At 42.0% G+C, this 16,227-nt stretch overlaps 1 protein-coding gene across 1 annotated transcript in view; it reads left to right on the top strand.

The window, feature by feature from the left end:
- Positions 1-11,178: 11,178 nt before the first annotated feature.
- The window catches only part of LOC126204058 (probable G-protein coupled receptor Mth-like 3), a 754,641-nt gene continuing 749,592 nt past the window's right edge, over positions 11,179-16,227 (top strand). Inside the window, exon 1 of the mRNA XM_049938481.1 lies at positions 11,179-11,241. The gene's annotated coding sequence lies outside the window, so the exon portion shown is untranslated. The remainder of the gene's footprint in view (positions 11,242-16,227) is intronic.

The raw sequence follows: 16,227 nt of genomic DNA, 5'->3' as shown, positions 1-16,227 counted from the left end.
CCACATCCAGATTTGATTTCTGCCGAGTATCAACTGAGTGAAAGCTGCTAATTCTTGGGAATAAGCTAATATTGTTAACAAGAAGTAACAGTATGGCTGGTCCACTGATAGTGACCGGGCCAAATATCTCACAAAATAAGCATCGAACGAAAAAACTACAAAGAACAAAACTAGTCTAGCTTGAAGGGGGAAACCAGATGGCGCTATGGTTGGCCCGCTAGATGGCGCTGCCATAGGTCAAACGGATATCAACTGCGTTTTTTTTTAATAGGAACCCCCATTTTTATTACATATTCGTGTAGTACGTAAAGAAATATGAATGTTTTAGTTGGACCACTTTCTTCGCTTTGTGATAGATGGCGCTGTAATAGACACAAACGTATAAGTACGTGGTATCACGTAACATTCCGCCAGTGCGGACGGATACATTACCAGTGTAAAATGGACCGTTTACCAACTGCGGAAAAGGTCGATATCGTGTTGATGTATGGCGATTGTGATCAAAATGCCCAACGGGCGTGTGCTGTGTATGCTGCTCGATATCATGGACGACGTCATCCAAGTGTCCGAACCGTTCGCCGGATAGTTACGTTATTTAAGGAAACAGGAAGTGCGGTTCTAGGCGCTCAGTCCGGAGCTGCGCGACCGCTACGGTCGCAGGTTCGAATCCTGCCTCGGGCATGGATGTGTGTGATGTCCTTAGGTTAGTTAGGTTTAATTAGTTCTAAGTTCTAGGCGACTGATAACCTCAGAAGTTAAGTCGCATAGTGCTCAGAGCCATTTGAACCATTGAAACAGGAAGTGTTCAGCCACATGTGAAACGTCAACCACGACCTGCAACAAATGATGATGCCCAAGTAAGTGTTTTAGCTGCTGTCGCGGCTAATCCGCACATCAGTAGCAGACAATCGGGAATCTCAAAAACGTCGGTGTTGAGAATGCTACATCAACATCGATTGCACCCGTACCATAATTCTATGCACCAGGAATTGCATGGCGACGACTTTGAACGCCGTGTACAGTTCTGCCACTGGGCACAAGAGAAATTACTGGACGATGACAGATTTTTTGCACGCGTTCTGTTTAGCGACGAAGTGTCATTCACCAACAGCGGTAACGTAAACCGGCATAAAATGCACTATTGGGCAACGGAAAATTCACGATGGCTGCGACAAGTGGAACATCAGCGACCTTGGCGGGTTAACGAATGGTGCGGCATTATGGGAGGAAGGATAATTGGCCCCCTTTCTTCGATGGAAATCTAAATGGTGCAATGAATGCTGATTTCCTAAATAATGTTCTACCGGTACTACTACAAGATGTTTCACTACATGACAGAATGGCAATGTACAGTCGTGGACAAAACGAGCGAGACCTCTCGCCTTTCCGTTATGCTGATCCGCACAACTTTAAAATCTGCTACACAGCATAATAGGCAAGGCGACGAAGTGCTACCAACATACTATGCAAGTTCCCTCAGCTGATGTGTTGAGATAGTAAGCACTGGAGAAACTCGCGCTTCGAAGACGCCACAGAATCGTCTGCCACGCCTTCGTGGGAAACGAAATACCTCGAGTATAAGCCAATGTGTTTTATTCGCATATCTGTGACTATGACTTGGATCTAAAGTGTGGTTATGGATTTTATTGTATTGTGTTGTATGTTAACCGGGGACCTAGAAACGACGGAGAGGCTCCGTCCCCGCCGCAGCCGCAGTGGTCCACAACCCCACAACGGCTACCGCAGTCTACTTCACCCCTCCGCCGCCCCACACCGAACCCAGGGTTATTGTGCGATTCGGCCCCCTGTGGATCCCCCCAGGGAACGTCTCACACCAGACGAGTGTAACGCCTATGTTTGCGTGGTAGAGTAATGGTGGTGTACGCGTACGTGGAGAACTTGTTTGCGCAGCAATGGCCGACATAGTGTAACTGAGGCGGAATAAGGAGAACCAGCCCGCATTCGCCGATGCAGATGGAAAACCGCCTAAAAACCATCCACAGACTGACCGGTTCGCCGGACCTTGACACAAATCCGCCGGGCGGATTCGTGCCGGGGACCAGGCGCTCCTTCCCTCATTCACCAGAAGCGAATAACTGTTTAGCAACACCACATGATAGCTTGCCAGCGCGGGTTAGCCGTGCGCTCAGCGGCGTCATATCGCGGACCGTGCAGCACCTTGCGCCGCCAGTTCGAATCCTTCCGCGGGCATGGATGTGTGTTAGGTTAGGTAGGTTGAACTAGTTCTAGATCCAGGGGACTGATGACCTAAGCAGTTTGGCGGCATAGTTCTTAGAGCCATTTTTTGACCTTTCGCGTAAACTTTCTTTACATAAACGGCCGTATGTTTAGATTGCGTTGACACAGCTCACTTTTTTACATCACCAAGGGACCGTATACCGCAGGAAGTGCGATATATTTCCGCTTATTATGTCCACCCGTACTCGAGGTAAACGGGTTTTAAGGGTTGGGTATACAGATAGACGGTCAAGAAAGTGAGACTAGTAGGGTTCAATTTTTACTGATTTACGTGACGAAATCCTAATAACAAAAATAGCTACCACAGTTACTGAAGATGAGGGCCGGATAATAATTTCCCCTACTCATTATTCGAAATGTTCCACTTGCAGTCGATACAGCAGCACATTAATCGTAGCTACGCTTTCGATCCAAATCACGTTTACAAGAATGCAAATAAAATCCATTTGCCTATACACGTGGTAATTCAGATCCCACTATTAATACCACCGCGTTTTAGATGTGTGAGCATTACCATTGCTAGATATCTTAAGGAACACTTCGGCTAATGAACGTTTTCTGGCTGTGGCATTTCTAATGGAGAATTCGAAACATTGTAGAATACGTTTGGCAGCTACGTCGTTTATTTCCTGGGGTGGTCTTCAGTCCTGAGACTGGTTTGATGCAGCTCTCCATGCTACTATATCCTGTGCAAGCTACTTCATCTCCCAGTACGTACTGCAGCCTACTTCCTTCTGAATCTGCTTAGTGTATTCATCTCTTGGTCTCCCTCTACGATTTTTACCCTCCACGCTGCCCTCCAATACAAAATTGGTGATCCCTTGATGCCTCAGAACACGTCCTACCAACCGATCCCTTCTTCTAGTCAAGTTGTGCCACAAACTCCTCTTCTCCCCAATTCTATTCAACACCTCCTCATTAGTTATGTGACCTACCCATCTAATCTTCAGCATTCTTCTGTAGCACCACATTTCGAAAGCTTCTATTCTCTTCTTGTCCAAACTATTTATCGTCCATGTTCACACTCCATACAAATACTTACAGAAACGACTTTCTGACACTTAAATCTATACTCCACGTTAACAAATTCATCTTCTTCAGAAACGCTTTCCTTGCCATTGCCAGTCTACATTTTATATCCTCTCTAATTAGACTATAATCAGTTATTTTGCTCTCCAAATAGCAAAACTCCTTTACTACTGTAAGTGTCTCATTTCCTAATCTAATTCCCTCAGCATCACCCGATTTAATTTGACTACATTCCATTATCTTAGTTTTGCTTTTGTTGATGTTCATCTTATATCCTCCTATCAAGACACTTTCCACTCCGTTCAACTGCTCTTCCAAGTCCTTTGCTGTCTCTGACAGAATTACAATGTCATCGGCGAACCTCAAAGTTTCTATTTCTTCTCCGTGGATGTTAATACCTACTCCGAATTTTTCTTTTGTTTCCTTCACTGCTTGCTCAATATAAAGATTGAATAACATCGGGGAGAGGCTACAACCCTGTCTCACTCCATTCCAAACCACTGCTTCCCTTTCATGTCCCTCGACTCTTATAACTGCCATCTGGTTTTTGTGTAGAAATTGTAAATAGCCTTTCGCTCCCTGTATTTTACCCCTGCCACCATTAGAATTTGAAAGAGAGTATTCCAGTCCACATTTATAAAAGCTTTCTCTAAGTCTACAAATGCTAGAAACGTAGGTTGGCCTTTCCTTAATCTAGCTTCTAAGATAAGCCGTATGGTCAGTATTGCCTCACGTGTTCCAACATTTCTACGGAATCCAGACTGATCTTCTCTGAGGTTGGCTTCAACCAGTTTTTCCATTCGTCTGTAAAGAATTCGCGTTAGTATTTTGCAGCCGTGACTTATTAAAGTGATAGTTCGGTAATTTTCACATCTGTCAACACCTGCTTTCTTTGGAATTGGAATTATTATATTTTTCTTGAAGTCTGAGGGTATTTCGCCTGTCTCATACATCTTGCTCACCAGATGGTAGAGATTTGTCATGACTGGCTCTCCCAAGGCTGTCAGTAGTTCTAATGGAATGTTGTCTACTCCCGGGGCCTTGTTTCGACTTAGGTCTTTCAGTGCTCTGTCATACTCTTCACGCAGTATCATATCTCCCATTTCATCTTCATCTACATCCTCTTCCATTTCCATAATATTGCCCTCACGTACATCGCCCTTGTATAGTTCCTCTATATATTCCTTCCACCTTTCTGCTTTCCCTTCTTTGCTTAGAATTGGATTTCCATCTGAGCTCTTGATATTCATACAAGTGGTTCTCTTTTCTCCAAACGTCTCTTTAAGTTTCCTGTAGGTAGTATCTATCTTACCCCTAGTGAGATAACCCTCTACATCCTTACATTTGTCCTCTAGCCATCCCTGCTTAGCCATTTTGCACTTGCTGACGATCTCATTTTTGAGACTTTTGTATTCCTTTTTGCCTGCTTCATTTACTGCATTTTGATATTTTCTCCTTTCATCAATTAAATTCAATATTTCTTCTGTTGCCCAAGGATTTATACTAGCCCTCGTCTTTTTACCTACTTGATCCTCTGCTGCCTTCACTATTTCGTCCCTCAAAGCTATCCATACTTTTTCTACTGTATTTCTTTCCCCATTCTTGTCAATTGTTCGCTTATGCTCTCCCTGAAATTCTGTACAACCTCATACATTTCTTCAATTTCTTCAATATCTTCGTCATCTGCAGAGCTAGTTGGCATATAAACTTGTATTACTGTAGTAGGCGTGGGCTTCGTGTCTATGTTGGCCACCCGTTTGACGCTTATTTCGTGAAATATTTGGCCCGATCACGATCAATGGACCACCCTGTATATATTGAGAAGCTAATGTCAAAATACCCAGACTCGTGAACAGGGGTCGATAAGAGGTTCGTGAACTTACACCACTTATTGCCCGAACCGCCCGTTTCTGAGCCAAAAATATCCTTTTCGGATGGGAAGAGTTGTTGTTGTTGTTGTGGTCTTCAGTCCTGAGACTGGTTTGATGCAGCTCTCCATGCTACTCTATCCTGTGCAAGCTTCTTCATCTCCCAGTACCTACTGCAGCCTACATCCTTCTGAATCTGCTTAGTGTATTCAGCTCTTGGTCTCCCTCTACGATTTTTACCCTCCACGCTGCCCTCCAGTGCTAAATTGGAGATCCCTTGATGCCTCAGAACATGTCCTACCAATCGATCCCTTCTTCTAGTCAAGTTGTGCCACAAACTTCTCTTCTCCCCAATCCTATTCAATACCTCCTCATTAGTTACGTGATCTACCCACCTTATCTTCGGCATTCTTCTGTAGCACCACATTTCGAAAGCTTCTATTCTCTTCTTGTCCAAACTGGTTATCGTCCATGTTTCACTTCCATACATGGCTACACTCCATACAAATACTTTCAGAAACGACTTCCTGACACTTAAATCTATACTCAATGTTAACAAATTTCTCTTCTTCAGAAACGATTTCCTTGCCATTGCCAGTCTACATTTTATATCCTCTCTACTTCGACCCTCATCAGTTATTTTACCTCCTAAATAGCAAAACTCCTTAACTACTTTAAGTGTCTCAATTCCTAATGTAATGCCCTCAGCATCACCCGATTTAATTTGACGACATTCCATTATCCTCGTTTTGCTTTTGTTGACACTGTCCATTCCGTTCAACTGCTCTTCCAAGTCCTTTGCTGTCTCTGACAGAATTACAATGTCATCGGCGAACCTCAAAGTTTTTACTTCTTCTCCATGAATTTTAATACCTACTCCGAATTTTTCTTTTGTTTCCTTTACTGCTTGCTAAATATACAGATTGAATAACATCGGGGAGAGGCTACAACCCTGTCTCACTCCTTTCCCAACCACTGCTTCCCTTTCATGCCCCTCGACTCTTATAACTGCCATCTGGTTTCTGTACAAATTGTAAATAGCCTTTCGCTCCATGTATTTTACCCCTGCCATCTTCAGAATTTGAAAGAGAGTATTCCAGTTAACGTTGTCAAAAGCTTTCTCTAAGTGTACAAATGCTAGAAACGTAGGTTTGCCTTTTCTTAATCTTTCTTCTAAGATAAGTCGTAAGGTTAGTATTGCCTCACGTGTTCCAACATTTCTACGGAATCAAAACTGATCTTCCCCGAGGTCCGCTTCTACCAGTTTTCCCATTCGTCTGTATAGAATTCGCGTTAGTATTTTGCAGCTGTGACTTATTAAACTGATAGTTCGGTAATTTTCACATCTGTCAACACCTGCTTTCTTTGGAATTGGAATTATTATATTCTTCTTGAAGTCTGTGGGTATTTCGCCTGTCTCATACATCTTGCTCACCAGATGGTAGAGTTTTGTCATGACTGGCTCTCCCAAGGCCATCAGTAGTTCTAATGGAATGTTGTCTACTCCCGGGGCCTTGTTTCGACTCAGGTCTTTCAGTGCTCTGTCAAACTCTTCACGCAGTATCTTATTTCCCATTTCATCTTCATCTACATCCTCTTCCATTTCCATAATACTGTCCTCAAGTACATCGCCCTTGTATAAACCCTCTATATACTCCTTCCACCTTTCTGCCTTCCCTTCTTTGCTTAGAACTGGGTTGCCATCTGAGCTCTTGATATTCATACAAGTGGTTCTCTTCTCTCCAAAGGTCTCTTTAATTTTCCTGTAGGCAGTATCTATCTTACCCCTAGTGAGACAAGCCTCTACATCCTTACATTTGTCCTCTAGCCATCCCTGCTTAGCCATTTTGCACTTTCTGTCGATCTCATTTTTGAGACGTTTGTATTCCATTTTGCCTGCTTCATTTACTGCATTTTTATATTTTCTCCTTTCATCAATTAAATTCAATATTTCTTCTGTTACCCAAGGATTTCAATTAGCCCTCGTCTTTTTACCTACTTGATCCTCTGCTGCCTTCACTACTTCATCCCTCAGAGCTACCCATTCTTCTTCTACTGTATTTCTTTCCACCATTCCTGTCAATTGTTCCCTTATGCTCTCCCTGAAACTCTCTACAACCCCTGGTTCTTTCAGTTTATCCAGGTCCCATCTCCTTAAATTCCCATCTTTTTGCAGTTTCTTCAGTTTCAATCTGCAGTTCATAACCAATAGATTGTGGTCAGAGGGAAGAGTTACCCCAAAATATAATGCCATACGACTTATGAAAATAAGAAAAGTAGACTAAGTTTCGCGTAGAATGATCACTCACTTCAGATACCATTCGAATAGTAAAACTAGCAGCATTAAGTCTTTGAACAAGATCATGAACGTGGGCTTTCCATGACAATTTAATATCTATCTGAACACCTAAAATTTGAATTGTTCAGTTTCACTAATCATATGCCCATTCTGTGAAATTAACACGTCAGGTTTTGTTGAATTGTGTGTTACAAACTGTAGAAGGTGAGTCTTATTGTGATTTATCGTATTTGAAACCGAGCCAATGTTGCACTCAACATCTTTTACTACCAAACTAGTGTCATCAGCAAACAGAAATATTTTAGAGTTACTCATAATACTAGAGGGTATATCATTTATATAAATAAGAAACAAGAGTGGCCCCGACACTGGTGCCTGGGCCATCCCCACCTGATCATACCCCCACTCAGACCCCATATCACATCCATTCTCAACATTGTTCAAATGGTTCAGATGGCTCTAAGCACTATGGGACTTAACATCTGAGGTCCCCTAGACTCAGAATTACTTAAACCTAACTAACCTAAGGACAACACACACATCCATGTCCGAGGCAGGATTCGAACCTGCGACAGTACCGGTCGCGCGGTTCCAAACTGTAGCGCCTAGAACCGCTTGGCCACTCAATGAAAATTTCTTTAGAAACAACAAGATACGTCATCTGAAAACTAAAGCACGAAGTTTACTAAACGACTTTAACGCACAGAAAACCCTAAAAAAAACACAGCGAGCGAACGTTTCCAAAAGTTTATCAAATCGTTATTTCGCCACAAACAGCACGAAACACCGCTGAATACTATTAAATTTAATAACTGTATAACAGTGCACAAAAAACATTGTCAGACCTTAGCTTTATAACCGCTACAGCACGCCGCGAAATGTAAAATCTGCTGATTTCACCTTTTCTCCTGCCATTCATGAATGCAATTCCAGGTGGGTGTTTTCGAACAGTAAAACGCTCGTCCACATATAGCTTTTATAATACAACATGCTCTACAGAGTGCCGACATGTTGCTTTGGCCTGCTCGATCATCAGATCTGTCTCTGGTCGAGCACATACGGGTCATCCTCGGACGACGACTCCAAAGTTACCCCTGAATAGCATTAACCGTCCCTGTATTGACCGACCAAGCGCAGCATGCATGGTACTCCGTCCCACAAACTGAATTACGTTTGCATACTTGCGTTCAACATTCTGGCGATTACACGGGCTTTTAATGTACCAGTATTTCACATTTGCAATGGTTTATCTCGCGCTTACATTAACCTGTGATCTCAACCACTTAAACATGTTACGTAGACAAATGTATTCCCGAAATTTCGTTAATTTACGTTGACTATTTATTGGTGCTACGATTCCTTTCTTCGTTAGTGTATTACGAAACATTTGCAAACATTACCAAAAATGGCTCTGAGCACTATGGGACTTAACTTCTTAGGTCATCAGTCCCCTAGACTTAGAACTACTTAAACCTAACTAACCTAAGGACATCAGACACGTCCATGCCAGAGGCAGGATTCGAACCTGCGACCGTAGCGGCCGCGCGGTTCCAGACTGTAGTGCCCAGAACCACTCGGCCACTCTGGCCGGCCAAACATTACCCAATAGTTGTTTATAGACGGATATTTTTTATGAAACTATATTTTAGATCGGGCATCATAGTTTGCAGTAAATTATTCCCCTCAAAACGGCCTGTTAGACGGTGTACCAGCCACTTAGCGGTGCTGGTCTAGGACACTTTCCTGCCTCGCAGTGTGCTGCGCTGCACGTTACGCCTTACGGGTAAGCCCTCTCTGTTTAAACATGTGTTGAAGTACGGTATTGTAATGTAACAAAATAAAAGTGATGTTATTCAGTGGAAAAGTTGGAATTTGAAATTTTTATCAATCACGATTGGCGTAAGAATCATGGACTGACGATTGTCATAAGATATTGCATTATGAAATGTGAATAGTTTTTACTTGCAGTTTCGCGTGGCTTGAAGCAGTCACAGCTAGCGTGCTATTGCTTAAGAAATTGCATTATCGTCTTTCTAATTACTTCATGATCGTAGATACGATCACACCCGGTTGTGAAGTTATTGTTATGACAAAACAATTTCCTAAGGGACCAGAAAGTTCTTAAGGTCGCTAAAATAACTGTAACATCACACAAATGGGGAATTCAATATTAAAGCTGATGCAAGAAGACGATAAAACTGTTCTTTTTAATGTAACACGCGCATTGGACTGCAGATCTTGGTGTCTGCAATCTTATCAAAATGGTTCAAATGGCTCTGAGCACTATGCGACTCCGGCCGGCCCAGTTTCTTTAGCTCTTCAGTGTAATACCGTCTTGCATCTCATTGTTCCCGACGTAACTCGGCGTGACAAGGACTCAAAAAGTCGTTGAAAGCCCCCTGTAGAAATGTTAAGCTGCCTCTTTAGCTTCCATAATTGTGAAAGTGTTGCCGATGCAGGATTTTGTGCACAAACCGATCTCTCGATTATGTCTCATAAATATTCATTGGGATTCATGTCGGGCGACATGGGTGACCAAATCATTCGCACGAATTCTCGACAATGCCCTGACATGGTTCATTGTCATTCATAAAAATGCCATTACTGTTTGGGAACATGACGTCCATAAATGGCTGCAAATGGTCTCCAAGTACCTGAACCTAACCATTTCCAGTGAGTCATCGGTTCAGTTGGACCAGGGGACCCAGTACATCCCATGTAAACACAGCTGACACCATTATGGAGGCACTACCAACTTGCACAGTGCCTTGTTGACAACTTGGGTCCATGGCTTCATGGTCTCTGCGACCCACTCAAACACTACCTCCACCTCTTACCAACTGAACTCGGGATTCATCTGACTAGCCCACGGTTTTCTAGCAGTCTAGGGTCCAACTTATATCATCACGTGCCCAGGAAAGGCGCTGCAGGCGATGTCGTGCCGTTAGCAAAGGCGCTTGCGTCGGTCGTCTGCTACCATAGCCCCATAACGCAAAATTTCGCCACACTGTCCTAAGGGATAACGTTCGTCGTACGTTCCACATTGATTTCTGAGGTTATTTAACTAGTGTTGTTTGTCTGCAATGTTCATCGTACGTCCCACACTCATTTCTGCGGTTATTTAACCAGTGTTGCTTGTCTGTTAGCACTGACAACCCTACGTAGACAGCACTGCTCTCGGTCGTTAAGTGAAAGCTTTCGGCCACTACTTTGGCCATAGTGAGAAGTCATGCCTGAAATCTGGTATTCTAGGCACAGTCTTGACACTGTGGATCTCTAAATATTGAAATCCCTAACGATTTCCGAGACGGAATGTCCCATGCGTCTAGCTCTTAACTACCATACCGCGTTCAGTGTCTGTTAACTCCCGTCGGGCGACCATAGTCACGTCGGAAACCTTTTCACATGAATCACCTCAATATAAATGACAGCTCCGCCAACGCACTGCCCTTTTGTACCATGTGCACGCGGTACTACCACCGTCTGTATATGTGCATGTCGCTCTCCGAAAACTTTTGTCACCTCAGTGGAAGACCAAGACTACAGGCTAAGTGTCAGAAGAACTAACTATGTAAATCCTAAGCTCGCCTTGGGAAGTTTCCGCGGAACACCTACCGGAAAAAGTAGCCTTCCTGCTCCACTCGTGCGCAGGAAGAGACCGTGAATAAGCCACGTTGCTTCACTCCAGGAAGCGGCGACTGTCTTCTCAGTTTCCTCCGGACGTGAGCCGCAGTTCTCGCTCGATACCTACCGCTGCCGTCGCCGCTGCGTGCCGCTCTCTATCTGGTAAGTCGGTCCCTTCAAGTACTCTGAATAACTAAGAGAACAATATTATGGTGGAGGATATCAAATCACATGCAACCGCTGGAAACATCGGTGACTGTGGATGTCGGAATGAGACTTAGAAACGTGTTCAGATAACATTACGATTGGGAGGGAGATTCTCCAACTCTCTGCCCTGCCCTACTCAAACACAAAAAATAAACTGCTACTCGCGAAAACAAAGAAATTCGGGGACGAGTTTTGGTTGGTGCAAATTTTCATGAATCACAATATATTAATTACAGTGCGGATTAAAAATTTCTGACATATTTTCAACGGTAGCATTTCATGCTATTGTATCTTCATCGATTTTCGTCCCCCATCAGTCTACTCATTTTACCGAATCGTTGTAATAAATTGTCAAGTGCGTATTTTAACGTGCATATGTTTATGTTGCTGGTGATGAGTACGGAATGAAAAGGAAGGACAGAAGGCGTTGTTCGCTGCATCTCTCAGGCAGTACTAGAGAGCCGGTCGAGCTAAACCTCTTCCTCTGACGCATTGATTATTATCAACAGTGTGGCATGCCTTCACATGTACATCATGAGCCACGGAGGAGATAAATGGCTGTAAATCCAGAAGTTTAATAAGAGTTTGGTGGTCAAGGACTTTGAAACAAGAACGTTTGAAATATGATTGAATTTACGTGACTGACAGTACTCTGAAACACAACTTTTAGAATGGGAATGGTATGTGAACGTTATTTTTATCTCGTCGCTTATACGCTTGGCCCTGTACTGAACTTTTCTGACTGCGAGAATGTAAATTTAATTTAGCTGCGAGAATATAAACTGACAATAATTTTTAACCAAACCAAAACTCCATGAATTTACATAACACGAAAACTGAATCTGATGCAACATTATTGATTTAAAATTGGCCCTGGTAATAAAGAAAAGCTTGATCAATTTGAAAATAATGGACCCTACGCTTAATGACTGCTATCCGTGAAACAATCAAATTTCTCCGCAATGGTAACGCTTTTCGCGCTGCTCTTTGTTAGTGCTCCAAATTTTACAGTTAGTAAACAGCTATTGTGCAAGGCTAATGCTTAGCATACATTTTAATTAAATTGAATATGACTGAGACAATAACTTCTTGAGAAAAATAGTTAATCAAAAATGATATGGATCTGGGAACTGGTATTGGCTTGGGGTAAGTAACAATCTGGCACTAACTTTAAAACTTGTATTTGACTCTTTGAAAATTAATAATGTTCACAATTAACACATTCGATAGCTCTACAAAATAATTGGATGTGAGTGCTATACATTGTCTCAATCATCACTTATGAGTACGCGCATTGTATTAGTAACAAAACAACTTTCTTTACCTTACTATTTTCCAACTTCTGTTGAGATTTCTTTCTCAGTAGTAAATATCATAGTTCCTTGCAAATAAAAAAGACTATTACTACACGTAGCGAGTAAGTATATATCCAGCACACATCGGACACAACACGTCTTTACACTTGAGAGTTCTCGATACATCTCTTTATCTAAAGTTACTCTAACACATTACTCATAACACCTTGAATCAGCGATCGCTGTTGAGCAGTGACGCCACTACATAATCGATACTACATTTGACCGACTTTGGTTCAATGCAATATTTTCTTCAAAACTTGAATTAATTTACCTTGTTTGTACACCTTTCAACTTTAGAGCGCTACCTCTCCTTCCCTTGACGGCTTTCCTTCACCACTAGGATTCGAAAGGGTGCCTGTGTATTGAATACTAAAGTGTGCACCAGCGAGCGTGACTAGGTAGGCGATTGGAAGATGAGGGTTGGAATTAAACGTGACTACGATATCGATGCCATGAGAGACGGTGCATTAGTGTAGCTCATTAGGATAGCGGAAGAAATCGGCCGCAGACTTGTACAAAAATCCATCTCGATATTCGCTAACATTGATTTAGAGATACAAATGTAAAGCACTATGACATGAGTGCTATTTGTGCCCAGTTCCTTCCGAATGTGTGACCTGTTTCTCGACCACCAACTACTATAACGCAATTTTGACTCGGGGACACCACGCATTTTACACTTCGTGGTCTTGTGGCGTCATTAACGTCTTTGTGCTGTTACTAGATTTTTTTTGTCTGTTTCTACTGATTACTATCGTCTCAGTTTCTACGGTTCATAAAAGCTAAATCTTAGGAAGTCTTTCCTGAAAGTAGACTTGTGCGGAAGTGAGGCGTGAATGATTAGCAGTTCAGACAGAAATAGAACAAATGATATTGAAATGTAGTGTTGGGGACAGAATGTTGATATTTGGAAGGGAAGATCGGGCAACATGTGAAGGTAGACTGCACTGAATTAAGGAGAAAAGCACTTTGTAGCACAACGTGGCTCAAAGAACGCATCGATTGATTGAACACATCCTGAGACACCAGGGACTGATCAGTTTTGTAATAGAGAGAAGTGTTGGTAATAGTTTTAAAGGGGGGCTAAGGAAAGAGAAGTGGACGTACGTAGCTTCAGCTGTTGAGAGATGAAGAGGCTTTACCAGGTTAGACTAGAGTGGACTAGGGCGTCAAACCGGCTTTCGAACTGAAGACTAGACAATAACATGAATTCATTGACGCTAATACACTTTCACTGTATCAGTATCTTTAGACTATTTTCGCCTCATTTTTCCACTTTTTTATGAATACTGCATTTCTCTTTTATGTGTCACACTCATACAAATATGGAAACCGACATGAAATAATCGCAGTACAAGCCTGTTAGAACGACATAAAAAAATCCATTTCTTCAAGACAACTGTAGAAAAAGTAGATGTAATGAACGTCCTGATAATTAATATTAACGAAGTACTACTTCTGAAAGTAGGTAAGATGTAATCAAATGTGCTATTAATTCTTGATATGATTCAGAGATCGTTACGAATTTCATGAATAATGTTATCTAGATCGCTTGATGACTTTTTTACATTGTTTTTGTACGTTTGTTTTTGTACAATTGTTGTACGTTGTTACATTGTTGTTGTACGTTTTTCGGCTACTACCAGCATCGGATGCTAACTTGCAGTTTTGGAGACAACGCTCAGTGTCAGCGCATAGTATATTATATGCTTTAGGAGGGTATCACAGCTGCTTCGGCATAGGACCTGCTATACACTGACACAAAAGTTTGGTTCTGAAGTTCTAAATTTGGATGATTCCGCGATAGCCATATCCAAAACATGTTACTTGAAATATGTAATAAACTCATAAAGCTATATAATCTGCATTATTCGTAAAGTAATAAAATGTACTAATATCTTCTGTAACGAGAATTTCTCCTGTCTGTCGGAGTTGCAATCATTTTTCGGACGTGAGTCATTCTGACCATCTGTTCTGGACCAATTTTACTCTGGCCTCCTCGTATTTTCAGATATAGTCTAATATATTTAGCCACACTCTACCCAACTTTAGTGTATACAGTTGAAGAAAACAGATTTAATGCCAGTGGAATGTTTGGGTGACGGGATGGCCGATGGTATTTCATTATGGCAGCTGCGTTTCGGAAATGCGTACTACGAACTGACTGCGATTACTGATGACTCCTCCTAATAATACGTTGCCACTCCTCGACTCGTCACTTCCTGAACAGTCCAGAATAGTCCAATGAAATGGAGTATGGTAAAACAGTAATCTTCCCACAGCAACCCCTTTTTAGAAATCCATTATTAAAAAATACCTGGAAATACGCATGGCCGAAAACCTGATGAACTGTGACATAGGATACCAGCAGGATAATGCGTGGAACGCTATCATTTCCACAACTTACTAAAATCGAAGACGACAGAGTTCGCCGATAGCTGCGGCGAGCACAGAACGCCAAAATGTGAGGAGTGCAAGGCCTCTTACAATACGTAAAGAGAGCAACGGCAGCGCTCCTCGTGGAGTGGCAATGAATTTTGAATACGAGAAAATATGGGGCAAAAATCCCTACTTTTAATTCGAAATATGCCATTTAGATGAGAGTATTTTTCATTTACTACTAGACTACGAGGTCCATCCACAAAGTACACGCCTCGAAAACGATAGCATTAGTTGCCTTCCAAGGTAATATATTGGTGAAATCTTATTACAAAACAAAGATTAACTTCTCGTAGTTGGAGTTCACAGTCACACAAAATTTTGTAAAAGATGTCGTGTTCGTATTTTGACTTTTAACATTCTTTATTTGTAAAATTCAATATTGCCATTTCCACCAGGTGCCCATTACTAAGCGTAAAAACAGCAAACGCGCATTAGCGCATGCCAAAACCTAAATATCACCTGACATGACACGGTAGCTGTTTTCATTGTGTTGGATTCCTGATTACGACATCTTGTGTGGAACGCACTCTCCGAATTGCGGTGTGAATATGTTGCTTGTATTCTGCTTTATGTTTGTATGCATCCGTAATATTTGTTGAAGTAAATAATTCCATATGTGTTTTCGCTTCACATAAAACAGACGTTCGTTTCGTCGCATAGAGTTCTGTGGATATTTGTGTGTGAACTGCTCGATATGAATGCGTTGTAAGTATATTGTTCGTATTCTGCCATATTTTAGTTTGCATTCGTTTTTTGTACTTTCTGGCGTTAAATGGAGAACTCCATGTTAGCAGCTACTGTCAGAACTGGTATTCAAGTTTATTATACTCTGAATGGTGCTGCTGCTTGCAACTGGTATGATCTGTGCTTTTAGTGGCTAAGGTTTTCTTCCTCGCAAATGTTAAAAATACAACAGTAGTCTCGCAGATGTGTTCACACAGTGTGTAACGTTACCACCGACCACCTCGAATGGCAATCGATGCGAGGAATTTTTGAGATGTGACTGTGAGATAACCTAATGGAAACAGAGCAATCAAACTGCGAGTCGTTTCCGGAACACTCCAGCAGAGTATAAACAACAATAAACAGGTGGGTCAGGAAGAGACGTTCTTCCGGCACAAAAGCGAGTTGTAACATTACA

Source organism: Schistocerca nitens, chromosome 9, assembly GCF_023898315.1.
Source record: "Schistocerca nitens isolate TAMUIC-IGC-003100 chromosome 9, iqSchNite1.1, whole genome shotgun sequence".
NCBI lineage: Eukaryota > Metazoa > Arthropoda > Insecta > Orthoptera > Acrididae > Schistocerca > Schistocerca nitens.
Note: the sequence above shows the minus strand (reverse complement) of the source record. Positions and strands in the feature narration are given on the sequence as shown.